The sequence below is a fragment of the Crocuta crocuta genome, unplaced genomic scaffold (assembly GCF_008692635.1).
Source record: "Crocuta crocuta isolate KB4526 unplaced genomic scaffold, BGI_CrCroc_1.0 scaffold30, whole genome shotgun sequence".
Taxonomy (NCBI): domain Eukaryota; kingdom Metazoa; phylum Chordata; class Mammalia; order Carnivora; family Hyaenidae; genus Crocuta; species Crocuta crocuta.
Window position 1 is genome coordinate 2,187,200 of NW_027528345.1, and position 14,725 is coordinate 2,201,924.

General features: G+C 34.6%; 1 protein-coding gene across 1 annotated transcript in view; it reads left to right on the forward strand.

Annotated features, from left to right (window-relative positions):
* Nucleotides 1–14,725, forward strand: part of CNTN1 (contactin 1) — a 278,819-nt gene that overhangs the window by 37,072 nt on the left and 227,022 nt on the right. The gene's annotated exons all lie outside the window — the stretch shown is intronic.

The window sequence follows — 14,725 nt, forward strand, 5'->3', positions numbered from 1 at the left end:
AAATGCAGTGTCTTTGAAATTCAATGTTGCCTGGAAACGAAGAGCTTATAAACTCAAACGAGGCTCCATTTATTTTCCAGTATTGTTTTCTCTTGGTCATAAAAAAAAAAAAAAAAAAAAAAAAAGCTTAAAAGTGAAAGCTAAAATATACCTTCAAAACTTGGATACCTTAGATGCCATAAACGTTAGATTTTCCCCCCCAAAACTGATATATATTTAGTGGCAAAATTTGGCAGCAAAACACAAGGTTTGCATTTTCCTATCATCATGCTATCATTTTCCAAAGTGTTCAGGTAAGGAGATCTTTTTCTCTGAGAGAAAGAAATCCAAGAGATTTTTATCACCCTGAGACAAAGAAAGCCAATAAGCTTAAAAAGCAGCATGAGTGACTTAGGTTGACTGAGGAAGTCTTTATCCCTAATAGTATTTGTTCAGTATTGGACTAGGAAGAGATTGCAGAATATTTTCTCCTCATCATGAAGTATATAACACACCTAACATTTTTATATTTAATAAAGATACATTTTCTTCTTTGTCCTGCTTTTTTGCATTCACTCTTAGTACCACACAGTTCCATTAAATTTGGAAGGTTTTTACCTGAAAAACAGAGCATAATCTCTTAGTTGATCTCTGTGTTTATCAAGAGCACTGAGGATTGATTTGATTGCAGCTCTAGCAGTTAGAGGACTGTTCATTTCGTGATCAAGTAGCTTGAAAACACTTCTTTAAAATGAATGCCTCTTTTATATTTGGTGATTCTGTCGGTGCACACCAGGGTCCCTCTTGCTGGGCTTTCCCTGCCGCCCTCCTTGTGACATTTCCATTAAACTATAAAAAATTAGTGTTGACTGATTAACATCTTACTTTAAGAGTTCTGCTAAAAGCCATATTCATGAATCAAAGTCAATGTGTACCACTGGTAATTAACTTGACAAAATTCAGCTTTCCGGGCTAATCATCTTCTGGCTGCTTTATGTAATGGCTGTCAATTCGGATCTACAGAACAATTGGAGTCCACTAAGCGGGAGGGGGAGGCAAAAGAACTAGTGATTAGGCCATGTTCTCTAGCTGGGAACATATTCTAATTAGAATTCTGAAGAATAATGGGAAAACAGAAACATTAAAACATGTTGACTTGAGATTCCCACATTTGTAATTATATAAAAGCAGCCTAAATAAGATCAAACAGATGGTAGGAGTAAATGATGAGATTCAATGGAATAAATATCCTAGGATTTGCCATGTGAAGGTTTCCGAGCAGCACCGGAAAGAGGCAGTAGGTGGCCTGTGGCCCTCCCTGCAGGGCATTGTGGTTCAGAAGGCCGTCTAGGTGGTGAGACGTGTTCAGAGGCTGGCCTTTTCTGGCTCTGTGATTTTGGAACTCCTAACTTCCTTCTACCCATGTTTTCGCATTAGAAAAATAGAAAAAAATAACTTTATATACTTTTATATGTTTGTTTTAAGGATTAAAGCAAATAATGGCCTTAACCCATTGCCTGGCATTTAGTAGATGTTAAATAATTATCACATATTATAATCCTATTATCAATCATGATCTATCACTATTGGAAAAATCAAGTACACAGATTATTAGCATAGAATGATGTAATAAGCATGTCAAGAAATATACAAATGAATTACCCATAGGTTTCAGAAATGGAAAACCAACATGTATCAGACCTTGAAGGAGGAGAAATTGATTTTGAAAATGTCTTTAAAAGACAGGTTTAATTTATCAACTAAGGTGAGGCTATCTATTTTAGTTAGAGTAGGAGGAAATCATGTAATAGGGAAAGCATGAAGTATAATTGAGGAACAGGAAAGCAATCATTTAAAATATTTTTTAACATTTATTTATTTTTGAGAGACAGAGACAGAACATGAGCAGGGAAGGGGCAGAGAGAGAGAGAGAGAGAGGATCTGAAGCAGGCTCCAGGCTCTGAGGTGTCAGCACAGAGCCTGATGTGGGGCTCAAACCCACAGACTGCAAGATCATGACCTGAGCTGGAGTCGGATGCTTAACCAACTGAGCCACCCAGGCGCCCCAGCAATCATTTTAATAGATCATAAAATTGTATTCTAAAGCAAAAGAAGATTATACCTCAAACAAAGACTGGGTAAATATTATAGGTTGACTATATATTTTTTAATGTTTATTTTTGAGAGAGAAAGAGACTGCGCGAATGTGGAAGGGGCAGAGAGAGAGGGAGACACAGAATCCAAAACATGCTCTAGGCTCTGAGGTGTCAGTATAGAGCCCGATGCGGGGCTCGAACCCAACTGTGAGATGACAGCCTAAGCCAAAGTCAGTAGCTCAACTGACTGAACCACCCAGACATCCCATAGATGGACTATATTTAAATCACCAAGAAATTGTTGAAAGTTTCAAAGGATATATTTTATTCACTTTTTGCAGGCTAACATACTCTTAACATTACAGTGTCCAACAGAACCTAGACTGAACATTTCTATAAAATCTGAGTTAACTTCTAGTTAATAACTAAAGCCATTTATAAACTTTTAGAGATTAAAATGGATAGCTTTTATGAAAGTCACTTTAGTACTATTTTTAAGAAGTTTCAAGAATCTTAAAAACATATAACAACATGATTAAAAATGTACATTTGTTTGATACAAAGAAAACAAAGTTAAATAAGAAAAAGAAGTAGAATATTTTAAATATTGCTAAAAACTGTCTTTTTTTTTTTTTAGCTAATCCAATGGGTCTCACCCCCACAGAAGAGTCACCTGTGGCCTTTGTCAGCTGACACAGCTTTTTGATTGATTCTTGAACATTCTGATTCCTTAGTTTAGAATGCTGTTTAAGGCATCAATAATTTTCAAATGCACAAGGGAATTCCAATTGCGAGAAGGAAGATCATAGACACTTCTTTCCCTTTCCCTAGTCTGTAATCACTGAAACAAGAATAGCAAAAAAAATGTATAAACCATATTTTTGACAAAACTAGGAATATCTGTACTCTTGAATCATAGTGTAAGATGAAGCATTGTTAAATGCAATAAATATGGATCTGGGGTACAAGAAAATACTGACAGAGAACATATGCAGTTACATTGTCTCAGACACAGCCAGCTAAACACAAACATTGTTCAGACTATGTGAAGGAGAAAAGGAAACAATCCTTGGTTTGATCCAAGGGAAACAATATGTTTGAACAATTTACATAAGTTTTGAAGACATGCAAAAGCAATGGTATAAAATATTTAAGATCCTATAATATGTAGCAGTATAGTTTTGGAATGTTTCAGGGTAATAAAAGAACAAATTAAGGATATTTCTATACCTCAAGAAGTAAGGTTATCTTTCAAACTGCCTAGTGCATGAGATATATTAAAAATTGAGTCACTGTTTATCTAAAATTCAATTTGAACAAGCAATCCTGAATTTTACATGGCATTCTCACTGCAGAGGAGATCTAGAAAGGTAAACAGAGACTCCAGTCATATCTATTATGTTTGATTTCATTAAGGAAAAATCTGAAGCAAATATAGTCAAATGCTAGAATTTGACAGCGATTCATGGTGTTTAGTACATGGGTATGCTTTTTGTAAGCCCATTTACTATTGTAAAAATAATTTTAAAGGAAACACAATGAATGAGCAGACCTCATTGGTAGTAACACAAAGGAAAAGCTATCTTGGCATAAACTTATCAATAAATCTGAGATACATATGAAGAAAACATACTATACTATTAAAGGTTAGAAAGGAAGATATTCATAGACAGAAAGACATGCTGTATTTTATCTTTGGATAGGAAGACTTTTGTAAAGAAACATGTGCTTTTCTTGTTATTCAATAAATTATACAATTTTCCTAAAAAATCTCAATATAAAATTTAATAAACTAGGTAATGGATTCTGAAGTTCATAATGATAAATTTGCAAGAACTGCCAGATAAATCTGAGAATGATGATTGATAAAGGGAATAACCCAATCTTGTAATATAATATATTATGAATAAATCTGTTTTTAAAATATGTGGTATGTAAAACTATCCTAATTACATTTGAGCTGACATTGTCTCCTGTCTTAACGTATTGGCTTGGCATAGAAGTGAAATTGTGACCATCATTGCATAATGTGGATTTACCCACAATTTACTTTTGAGTCTTCACTGTCTTCTCGTTCTTTCTGCCCTAGTTAAGTTCTCCATCACCTTTCATCTGAAAATTATAATAGCTCTTCATTTTCTCTTCCATACTTGCAGTAGTTTTCCAGTCTTTCCTCCCACCTCAGTCAAAACCATCTATGGCAAATACACATAATGTGTTAGCTTCCTTACATAAAATGGTTCAATGCCTCTTTACTGCATACTATACAAATGTTAATCACAATAGCAAAGTATGAAGGACACTCTAGGGCTCAGTCCTGCCTCCACCTTCAGTAATATTTTAGCACTTAAATAACTCTAAAAGTTTCTCCTCATGCCTTCCTACACACCAGGCCATTTCCCACTGCCTGGAATTTCCTTTCAACTTACTTCATTTATCCAAAAAAATAAATTCATCCACCATTTCTGCCCCTTGCCAGGGGGATGGACTAAGTGTACCTCCTCTGTATATCTCCTTGTAAGTGTGAATTTTATAGCTCACAAGCGAGTCACATGAGTGAATCTTGCAATTTTAAAATTATATACCAGTCTTTTACACTACTTAGTGTACTCCTGAAGACAAAATTGAATTTATCTTTTTGCACTTAGTTCCCAGAATAGTGTATACATAATCAGTGACTAATAAATATTAAAAATGATTTGTTGAATGTCAGTTAAATCCTTTCAGTAAAATATCACACACATGGTGAGACAAATGATACCTCACAACAATAAGCAGGAAAAAAAAACACACTAAAATTCCTAGAATAGGAAGGTGAACAGCAATAGTTCTAGTTTTATGGGCTATATCCTTACATCTACTTGTTTACTTCACTTTAAATCAGCTTCAATAATTTCACATTTTGACTTGAGGTGAATTTATAAATAAATCATGATCCACATTTTTTAATTCTCCAAGTGTGGTTCAGAAAAGCCCCTAATGAACAAGATTTGCTCTTTTTGTGGTCCATCCTTCTTTCTTCCTCTATATGTTTTATAAAATTTCATGTACTTCACCACAAAAGATATAAGAATGATAAACTAAAAAACAATGAATTTAATTAGAAATAATTTTATCATTTAGCTTTAATTAAAGCCTATTAAACAATCCCCTCAATGAGAGACTGAATTTGATCCCTTTACTGGGTTTAAATTTCATTTCAAATGACATATATTTGTACCATCTATTTGTACCAAATATTATAAATATCAGCTGAATACTTGAAATAATCTGTGCATTTACATATTATCTTTATTTTACAGATGAGGAGATGTGACACTGAATGGGAAAATAATATGTTCAATATAACGCATAGTAAATGTGAACTCACAGAGAAGCAAAGTAGTTGATTTTACTTCAGACTTGTGTTCCTTGATTACAAGTATGATCTTGTTTTTACTTACCTTTTGTGTTAGATGTTTATATAAATAGCTTTTATTAGTTATAACTTTTGTTAACTGAATTTTAATGGAAAAATTGAAAATCCTGCCAGTGAATTTATAATATCATTACTAATCCATTACATTTAAACTTGTTACGTATTTTTAATTTGTTTGAGAAACTGAATATCTTTTCTTTTTTCCCCCATTTACCCAAAAGGGAAAAATGTAGATTTATAACCTTTCCAAGTGTTTTACATAAACTCTCAAAATATGCAGCAAAAGTACTTCTACTTATAATAGGGCTTTCTCTCACGTTAGACAGACTGGCCCAATAATATCACATTACAGTGAGAGTTTGCCCTAAAATGTTTAAAATATAACCCATGTAACCTAGCCACAACTGGAGGGAGCCAATAATGTTCTCCTACTGTTTGAAGATAAAAAGAACTTGAGGCAAGTTTCATTTATCCTGCTCTTTCACTGTGCAGCAAGGTGACTGCCAAGTTGAGTTTTACAATAGCTTAAATGGGCTAAAACTGAAAGCATTTAGTAGAGTGGTATTTCACCATAATAGCTCCATCGGTCAATAGCTGAACCAAGAGTTTACACAAAGAGAGAAAGAGGAAAAATGCTTTGTTTTTGTGGCAGAGAATTTTATCCAAATTGATTTGCATTTGATTATTTAATATTTCAGAAATGACAGAAGTTTCAAGGGAGTAAAGTTTATCTTAACTGCTTTTGGACTCTTCTGTCATTTCTGTATGTCATCCTCTTTCGTGTCCTTTGCCTTCTATCCGTAAAGGCCTTTCAGGCTCTTTTGTATCAGTTCTCTTATAACTTCCCTTGATCTTGAAAACTATCTGATAAGAATTACCCTTTCCATGACTATCTGCTTTGTAATATGGTGCTCTAAAAATTTTCCGCATTCACCATATATTGAGTATCAACTATGTGCCAGGCACTGAGTTAAGCATTAGCTTATTGTTAGATATACAACTAGTATATTTGGATGAGAAAAGGTTATGAACTCCTACTACGAAGGAGGTTATCATTTAGGAAGGAGGGCAGATTAATCAACAGTTAAATTCTGTTAACTTATAGTAGTGAATGTGTCAGATATGATGTCAGTGTTATGGAGATCTGGAGAGCAGAACAAGGTTACTATGCAGTCTGGTGACGGAGGGAGGAGAGGTTTCATTGAAGAGGAAAGCTTTGAGTTTGGTTGATAAAGGATTTTTGAGGGGAAGAGATTGGGACAATTTTCTAAGTATAGTTGAGCCTCGCACGTAGTGATGGGGTTGAGAAGGGACCCACCATGTCCTGTGTTTCATTCTCTTCCGTTTCTGTAGGAACACATGGTGTGGGGTAGGATGTGTCAGGAGATAAGCTCGGATAATGATACTTGCTGTAGACTTTAAAGAACTTTTTTTGAGACATTAATAGGTTTGAATTGTTATGTGGGCAATGGGGGACAAAGCAATATTTGAAAAAAATAATTAGAAAATTATTAGTGACAAAGAGAGAGGGGATGTTGCAATAGTGAAAGAGGGCAGTTTTGCCATTTACAAGCTATGTTATCACATTACTTACTTTTTGCGCATCTATTTTGTCTGTAAACTAATGTTAATGTAAATAATTGGTGTAAAGATTAAATGAGGTAATATGGACTAAGTTTTCGGAAGCAGTGTTTGGAAAAGAAATAAAAGAACACTGGAGATGAATGTATGGATAAAGAGAGTTGAGAAGATGTGCTAGCTTCTAGAGACTTCCAAAATGAAAGACCTGGTAATTGGTGACTTGTTATTCATGACGAGAGAGGTAGAGAAAGGAGTGAGGTAACCTATTAAAGTTTCCAACTTGAGAAATAGGTGTGGTAACATGAAACCCTGAACAGCAGGCCAGAGGTGATTAAAGAAACTCCTGTTAACATTTTTGTAAAAAATCCTTTCAAGAAAATGCACATTCAGTTCTTGTTAGAAAACATAGGGCAGGAACTTACAGGTAGTAGGTGGGAGAGAGAGACTTGGGAGTTAGTGGAATAAAAGTGGTTGTTAAAGCCATCGAAGGTGAATGTAGGAAGTAAGAAGTGGAAAGAATCTCTGATGTATCACAGTTTTTCAGGATGGACAGAGGAGAAATCTCTAAGGATAGATTCATAGATACCCTGGAAAGGGAGATGTTTGGGTATGAAGACTCCTTCATGGAGGCATGACACATATATATATATATGTACACTATTAGTGAGATGTATTTAAAAAGTAAAATCACTTTCTTAGACACTATTAGAAGGAATATCTTTTTTAAAATTTTTTCTTAAAAATTTATTTCTGAGAGAGAGAAAGAGAGAGAGACTGAGACCATGACAGGGGAGGGTCAGAGAGAGAGGGAGACACAGAGAGAGGGAGACACAGAATCTGAAACAGGCTCCAGACTCTAAGCCATCAGCACAGAGCCCAATGCAGGGCTCGAACCCACGAACCGCGAGATCATGACCTGAGCCAAAATCGGAGCTCAACCGACTGAGCCACTCAGGTGCCCCTAGAAGGAGTATCTTTTTCCAGTCACAACCATGGATATCATTTTATGTGTCTATTTTTAGCCTTTCATTTGGTAAACAAATGTTTCCTTATATAATTATGATTGAAGTATAACAGTTTACAACCTGCTTCATTCACTTAACATTTAATATGATCCATATTGCCACATAATCATAATCACTATGTTTAGCAACTATAAAATAGTTCATGTTGAATTGTACCATATTTATTTATGTATAATTTATCTCCTATGGGAGATGCATTTTTTTATTTATTTACTTTGTGCAGGTGAATATCTTAAGACCTAACCTGTTTTCTAAATTTTCAATTTTTTCTTAAGTCGTGCTATGTATGAGACTGGACGCTGGTCACAAAATGCCTATTCTCTACCTGATATATTATTTATTTTTACAATGAACTGCATTTATACCTTTTCAACATTTATTATTCATGTAAGTTAATTATTATTGACGTCTTTAGTTCCCTCATTATTATAGTAATTTTTAATCAAGATATGAGTATTGGCATCAAATACTTCACTTTTATGTTTATTTTTGAGAGAGGGAGAGGGGAGAAAATGAACTGGGGAGTGGCAGAGAGAGAGAGAGAGAGAGAGAGAGCGAGAAAGGATCTGAAGTGGGATCTGTGCTGACAGCAGATAGCCTGACATGGGGCTAAAACTCACAAACCAGGAGATAATAACCTGAGCTGAAGTTGGGTGTTTAATTGACTGAGCCACTCGGGTGCCCCACTTATAATAAAAGATAAAGTGTTGGCCAGTCTCATTATTAACAATTGATATTTAATTGTATAACATTTCGAAGTATTAAAAACAGCTTCAAATTGTCCTGGATATTCCTAAATTTATTAGATAGCTTAGTTCCTTATTCCTTACTAATTAAAGAACAAACTATATGAGCACTTACATAGGTTAATATAAGCTAAATATGTTTTGCATAATAGAAAAGATTAATGATAAGTTAATATAAAAATCCATTCTGTCTCTATTATTTAATTTCCAAATTAAAAAGTATATTTCCTGTCTTCTCAATTGGTGTATCTTTTACAAATGCAATGATCACATTCTGCATTTCTATTTCACTTTTTTAAACTGCATGACAGTTATACTATATTATAATAATATTCAGGGGCCAGAGGTTTTGTCAGGTTCCTTACTGAGGGCCTCTTAAACTGTTTTATTTATTCATTTAAAAATAACCATTGAGGGGTGCCTGGGTGGCTTAGTCGGTTAAGCGTCCGACTTTCGCTTAGGTCATGATCTCGCAGTTTGTGGGTTCGAGCCCCGCATTGGGCTCTGTGCTGACTGACAGCTCAGAGCCTGGAGCCTGTTTCAGTCTGTGACTCCCTCTCTCTCTGACCCTCCCCTGCTCACGCTGTCTCTCTCTCTCCTAGAAATAAATAAAACATTAAAAAAAAAACTCCTTTATTAAAAAAAATAACCATTGAATGATAACCATGTGCCAGGAATTTTGCTCACCTACTCTTGTCTGCTTTTTTCTAAATTTTCACTGTAAACTTTAGCATCCAAGTTGAGTAGGGGATGGAAAAAGAAAGAGCTCAGCAACATAGTTTGCTATTAGATTTTGAAAATACTTTGATGTGAATGATTTTGGTTTCCTTTGAAGTTTTAAGACTGTTGGTGTTTTTATTTTTAAAATTTTATTAAAATCTTTTAAATGTTTATTTCTGAGAGATAAAGAGACAGACTGCAAGTGGGTGAGGTTCAGAGAGAGAAAGAGAGGGAGACGCAGAGTCTCAGTTAGGCTCCAGGCTCCGAGATGTCTGCACAAAGCCCAAGGCAGGGCTCAGACTCACAGACCATGAGATTGTGACCTGAGCCAAAGCTGGACATTCAACCGACTGAGCCACCCAGGCGCACCAAGACTGTTGGTCTTTTCATTGATCTGTACTCCCTATCTATATTGTCACAAGGAGAAATTTGTCTGGTACACTATTTAAAAAAGCTTAAAAATCATTGTCTTTGTTTTAGAAATACACTCTTGACCAAAAGGTGCCTTGTAGGCTCTGTGGATTCAATTCATTTTGGCTTTGCCAAGCCTTGTGGTTTAGTTTCATTTCCAAGGAGATGAAATTCTGTACAAAATAATTCCGCAGGTGACTCTGGCAATAAAATCTCTACATAAGGCAGGTTTTCATAGCACATTGAATGAGAAACAAGGTATTTGTTTTAAAAAGGTAGAAAGATATTTTTATTTTATGTTCTATTTTCTGTCTCACTTTGGAAATTCTACTTGTTTGCATGTAATTTCTAACATGCATTTTACTCCAAACTGTGATTCTACTTGCTAAAAAATAATATTTGAACACCTATCATATTCAAGCTGCTCTACTAGATTCAGGAACATTGGAGCATTCAGACAAATCTCTTTCCTTAAGGAATTTGTATTCTGGTTAAGGAAACAGATTATATGATTGTTAACAGAAGAATGAATTTACTAATTGAACAAATGTTTATTGAGCATTCCGGTATAGTGAATTAGGGATATAGCTATAAAGATTATCTCCACTGTATGGAGTTGACATTTCATTTGAAGAGTTGGGCTTAGGGTATCATCAGAAATTAATAAATAAATACAGATGATGCTAAATTCTAAGAAGACAGCAAAGAAGGGAAAGGATAGAGTGATCATGTGTGCCTGAGTGCGTGCGTGTGTGTGTGTGTGTGTGTGTGTGTGCGCGCACGCATGTACATGCATGTGTGCATGTGTTTGTTTTAGTGAATCTTTTAGAGAAGGTAGTCATAGAAGATCTTGTTAGAAGAGTAAGCCATGCAAATAGGTGTGGGAAGAATTGCATAGAAAAAGGGATAAACACGTAGGGTTGCAGGAGTCTGGTGAGCAATGGCAGAATGATAAATCCCAGAGCAGAAATGAGGATGTGAGGCAGGCATCTGAAGAGGATGTGTGATGCTTTTGTCTTTGCTTCTGAGTATAGGAACCCAGTCAGGCTGTGACCTGATAGGATTTGCATTTTTAACATATTAGTGTGACTGCTATATGGAGAATGTATCGTGGAGGGCAAAAGAAGAAATAGTCTAGTCAGGAGGTTATTGCTGTACAATGACAGCATAAATAACAATACAAGAAATTTTAAGAAAAATGTCATAATAAGTGTTAATGGACTTGACTGTGGTATGCTGTTAAAGAAGTGCTCCTTTATAGGAAGCTGTAATACAGAGATGGGCGAGGCCAAAACTGGAGACCTCTTTTGATATAGGAGGTTTGAATTTGCATTCTTTCTTTCTAGACAATGATTAGTATTAGTTGAATGAAATGGAGTATTTTTGAAGGAGAATATTAGGCAATAAAGCTGTATAGGTAAGAGACGCAGATTGTGGATGGCATAAAATACAAGTTCAAGTATTTGTACTTCAGTCTGAGGCAGTGGGGGTCATTACAAATATTTGAGGAGGACAGGGGAATGTACAGTTTTGTAGTGGTTTGTAGTACTGTCTAAAGAACTAATGTTGGATGAAAGAGGATCTGATGAGTAAAGTAATAGGTGAAATAGGATGCATCTGGGCAGAGGTCACGGTTAGTGTTAATTTTTAGGTGAGATACATTGGAAAGAAAGACTGTGTATTGAAAGGGCTGAAGGGGAAGGAAGAATGAAAAGTAACTCCAAGGTTAAGTAAAAGATACATATCACTTTTAATCTCTTCAACAAACTACTGAGTGTCAGATGGGATTTTAACACTGTCTGCAAAATGTTCTGAAAATCTAAAGTTCCTAAAGATTGGTTGTGCATAGATAGAGTGCTCTATTCTCAAGATATTTGTTTTCATATTATTATACTTGAAAACTATCATGCTCATTTATAAATGCTGCTGTTGTTGTAGTCAAGATACACAAACAAAGTGAAAGCTGTTTAAATAGAGCTTTGGCTTTTATTCTCATTGTTTAATCATAAAAATTACATAATATGTTGGTTTCTAATGTCATATATTAGATATTTTGCTACAAATGATTCATTACTGATTCAACTATTTATTTACAAGCCTAATTGGAGAACACCAAGCATAAGAAAAAGAGTGGGGAAAAGTCAAAAGAGTCAATCTAAGAATTTAGCAGAAAAGAAAATGCTTTTCTCACAAACGACGGTTTAAATATTTTAGGTATAATATGTATTTTTAATCTATCTTTTCTTACCGAGTTAAAATTACAATATTTTAAGACTGAAAACAGAACACCTCTTAGCTTCTTATACTTGCTTTTATATCATAGCATTCTGACATTAATGAATTGTTTCAATTTATTTCTTTCAGTTGTTATAGGGATGATTAACTTGGGGTTCTGATTTATTAGTGCTAACTAAAAAGCACCGATACTTTATTATGTCTGTAGACTCTACTCCATTTTGTAAGAATTGTTCAGGAACTGAGCTCTATAATTGTATAGAGTTGTCCTTTTTAAAAGATTTCTGTACATTAACTTAAATTAATATTTATTGACTTCATACAGTGGAGCAGGTATTATAACAAAACAGATATATAGTATATTTAAAATATACAGCCTATATCCCTACTGTCCACCTTTCAATTTAACCTACCACAACTCAGTGATATTTTTACTGAAAAAATATTTCTTTGGATAATTATGCTTAGTCCAATACATGTGTTTGCAAATATTGTGGGGTATGTTAATACTAGTTGAGATATCTATCAAATGAAGGAAATGAAGCATCTTTTAGTGGGTAGGAAACAGAATATAAGTTCAGTTTAATACTTTGTTTATTAATGACCTGGTAAGTGTGAGGTCCTGAATGAGTAATGGCCAAAATAAATAATTACTTACGTATATAATAGCAAGAATGGTAGTTACACACATTAGTTCATTTAATTCTCCCAACAACCCAGGAACCACCTCTTCTTTGTGATCACCCATTTCCATGGATAATAAAAATAAAGTTCAGAGGTTAAATAACATGGCTAAAGTCATCGGATGGAAGAGCCACAGTTATAATCCAGGTGTATAGGACCTTGAGTCCTATAATGTGGTCCTAATAACTATATACATTTTACTTAATAACCATATTTTAATAAAACTTAAAATATATGTTAATTGGCCTATGCAAATGTTCAGTAAAATAATGAGTTTTCTTTAACTTTGATCAAATTCTGTTAAGTTATTATGTTGACTATTCCTTCGTCTTTGCATGTTATAATTGTTGTAGATTTATTTACTATGTTATGTGATTTGTGCTTTTGGATAATAATAACTTAAAATGTGGACTTAACGGAAAGAAAATTGAGATAAAAATATCCATTTGGTTGTCACATGAAATAGTGTGGTAAGAATTAGGAATATCTGAAATAAATACAATAAAACCATGGATTGCGATAAAGTGTTCTGTGAGTGTTCTGCAAGACAAGCAAACATTACTAATCATTTTTAATTCGATAAGTGAGTAATACAAGTAGTACATGGTGCTAAATGTCACATGATCACAATTGAACCAGTGGTTCTTGAAATTCGCTTTGATATACAAGTGCTTTGGATTACAAGCATGGTTCTGGAATGAATTATCCTCACAAACCAAGGATTTAATGTATATTAGTATAATTGTACAAATAGTAAAAAAAAATTGTATAAATGGTATTTAGTGAGTGCTTAATATGGGCTGGAGACTAGTATGAACATAAGTCTTTGCTGTCATTGAGCCTATGTTTCACAAAAAAGTAACTATATTACAGGTAATAGGTATATATACACAGTAACAGGTACTGTGAAGAACTTCAATGGAGCTGGCTAAGGGGGAGAAGAAATGTGGAGTAGAAGGGGCATTGAGGTCTGAGTTGTGGGGGACAGGATGGTCACTATTTTATATATTTGGTTAAGGAAGTCTTGAAATGGTCTTGAGAAGGAAGGAGTGATATACTGTGTCAGTGCTCCTAGATCTATGAAAGAGAATTGGGGATTGGCCATTAATTTGGTAGTGCAGCGGGCAGTGGGGCCTTGACAAGAGCTGTTGAATAGATTGGGAAGAATAAAAGCCCAAATGAATTAGCTCGAGAGTTTGGGAAAAGAAAGGGAGGTGGTATTAACACCTCTTTTGAGTCTTGCTGTAAGTGAAAGCAGAAAAATGAAATAGTCATTGGATGCAGATGTAGATCAAGAGAAGTCATTTTTAAGATGGAAAGCTTTTAAACATCAAGTTTGCATGATATTGGGAATCTTGATTAGAGAGGAAAAATCAAGGAGGCAAGGGGGTGTACAGATTTTGGAGTATTGTCTTTGAGTAGCTAAAAAGGCATGGATAGATTCCAAGTATATATAAGGAGAGACTAGCCCTAGGTAGGAGTAGGGCAGCTTACGCATATTAACAAAAGATGTAGTATGTGGATACACATGAATGTAAGTTGGTAGATGTGGTATTGGCAATATTTAGGACTTCTCTTATGATTGCATCTTTTTTTTCCTCAAAGAAATAGAAAGCGTAGACATGAGCCAAGTACCAGAAAAAAAGAATATGCAAGTAAGGGAATGCAAGTGCAAAAACTCAAGAAAACTCAGTTTGGCGACAGAGGATTATAAAGAAAAAAATGTGTATTTTGAGGATGTTATGTTTGAAGTTCTGTGGGTCATTCAGGAAGACAGGATGTGCAATCTTTTTGCTCAGTCAGGAGATGAAATCTAGAAACAGTTTTGGA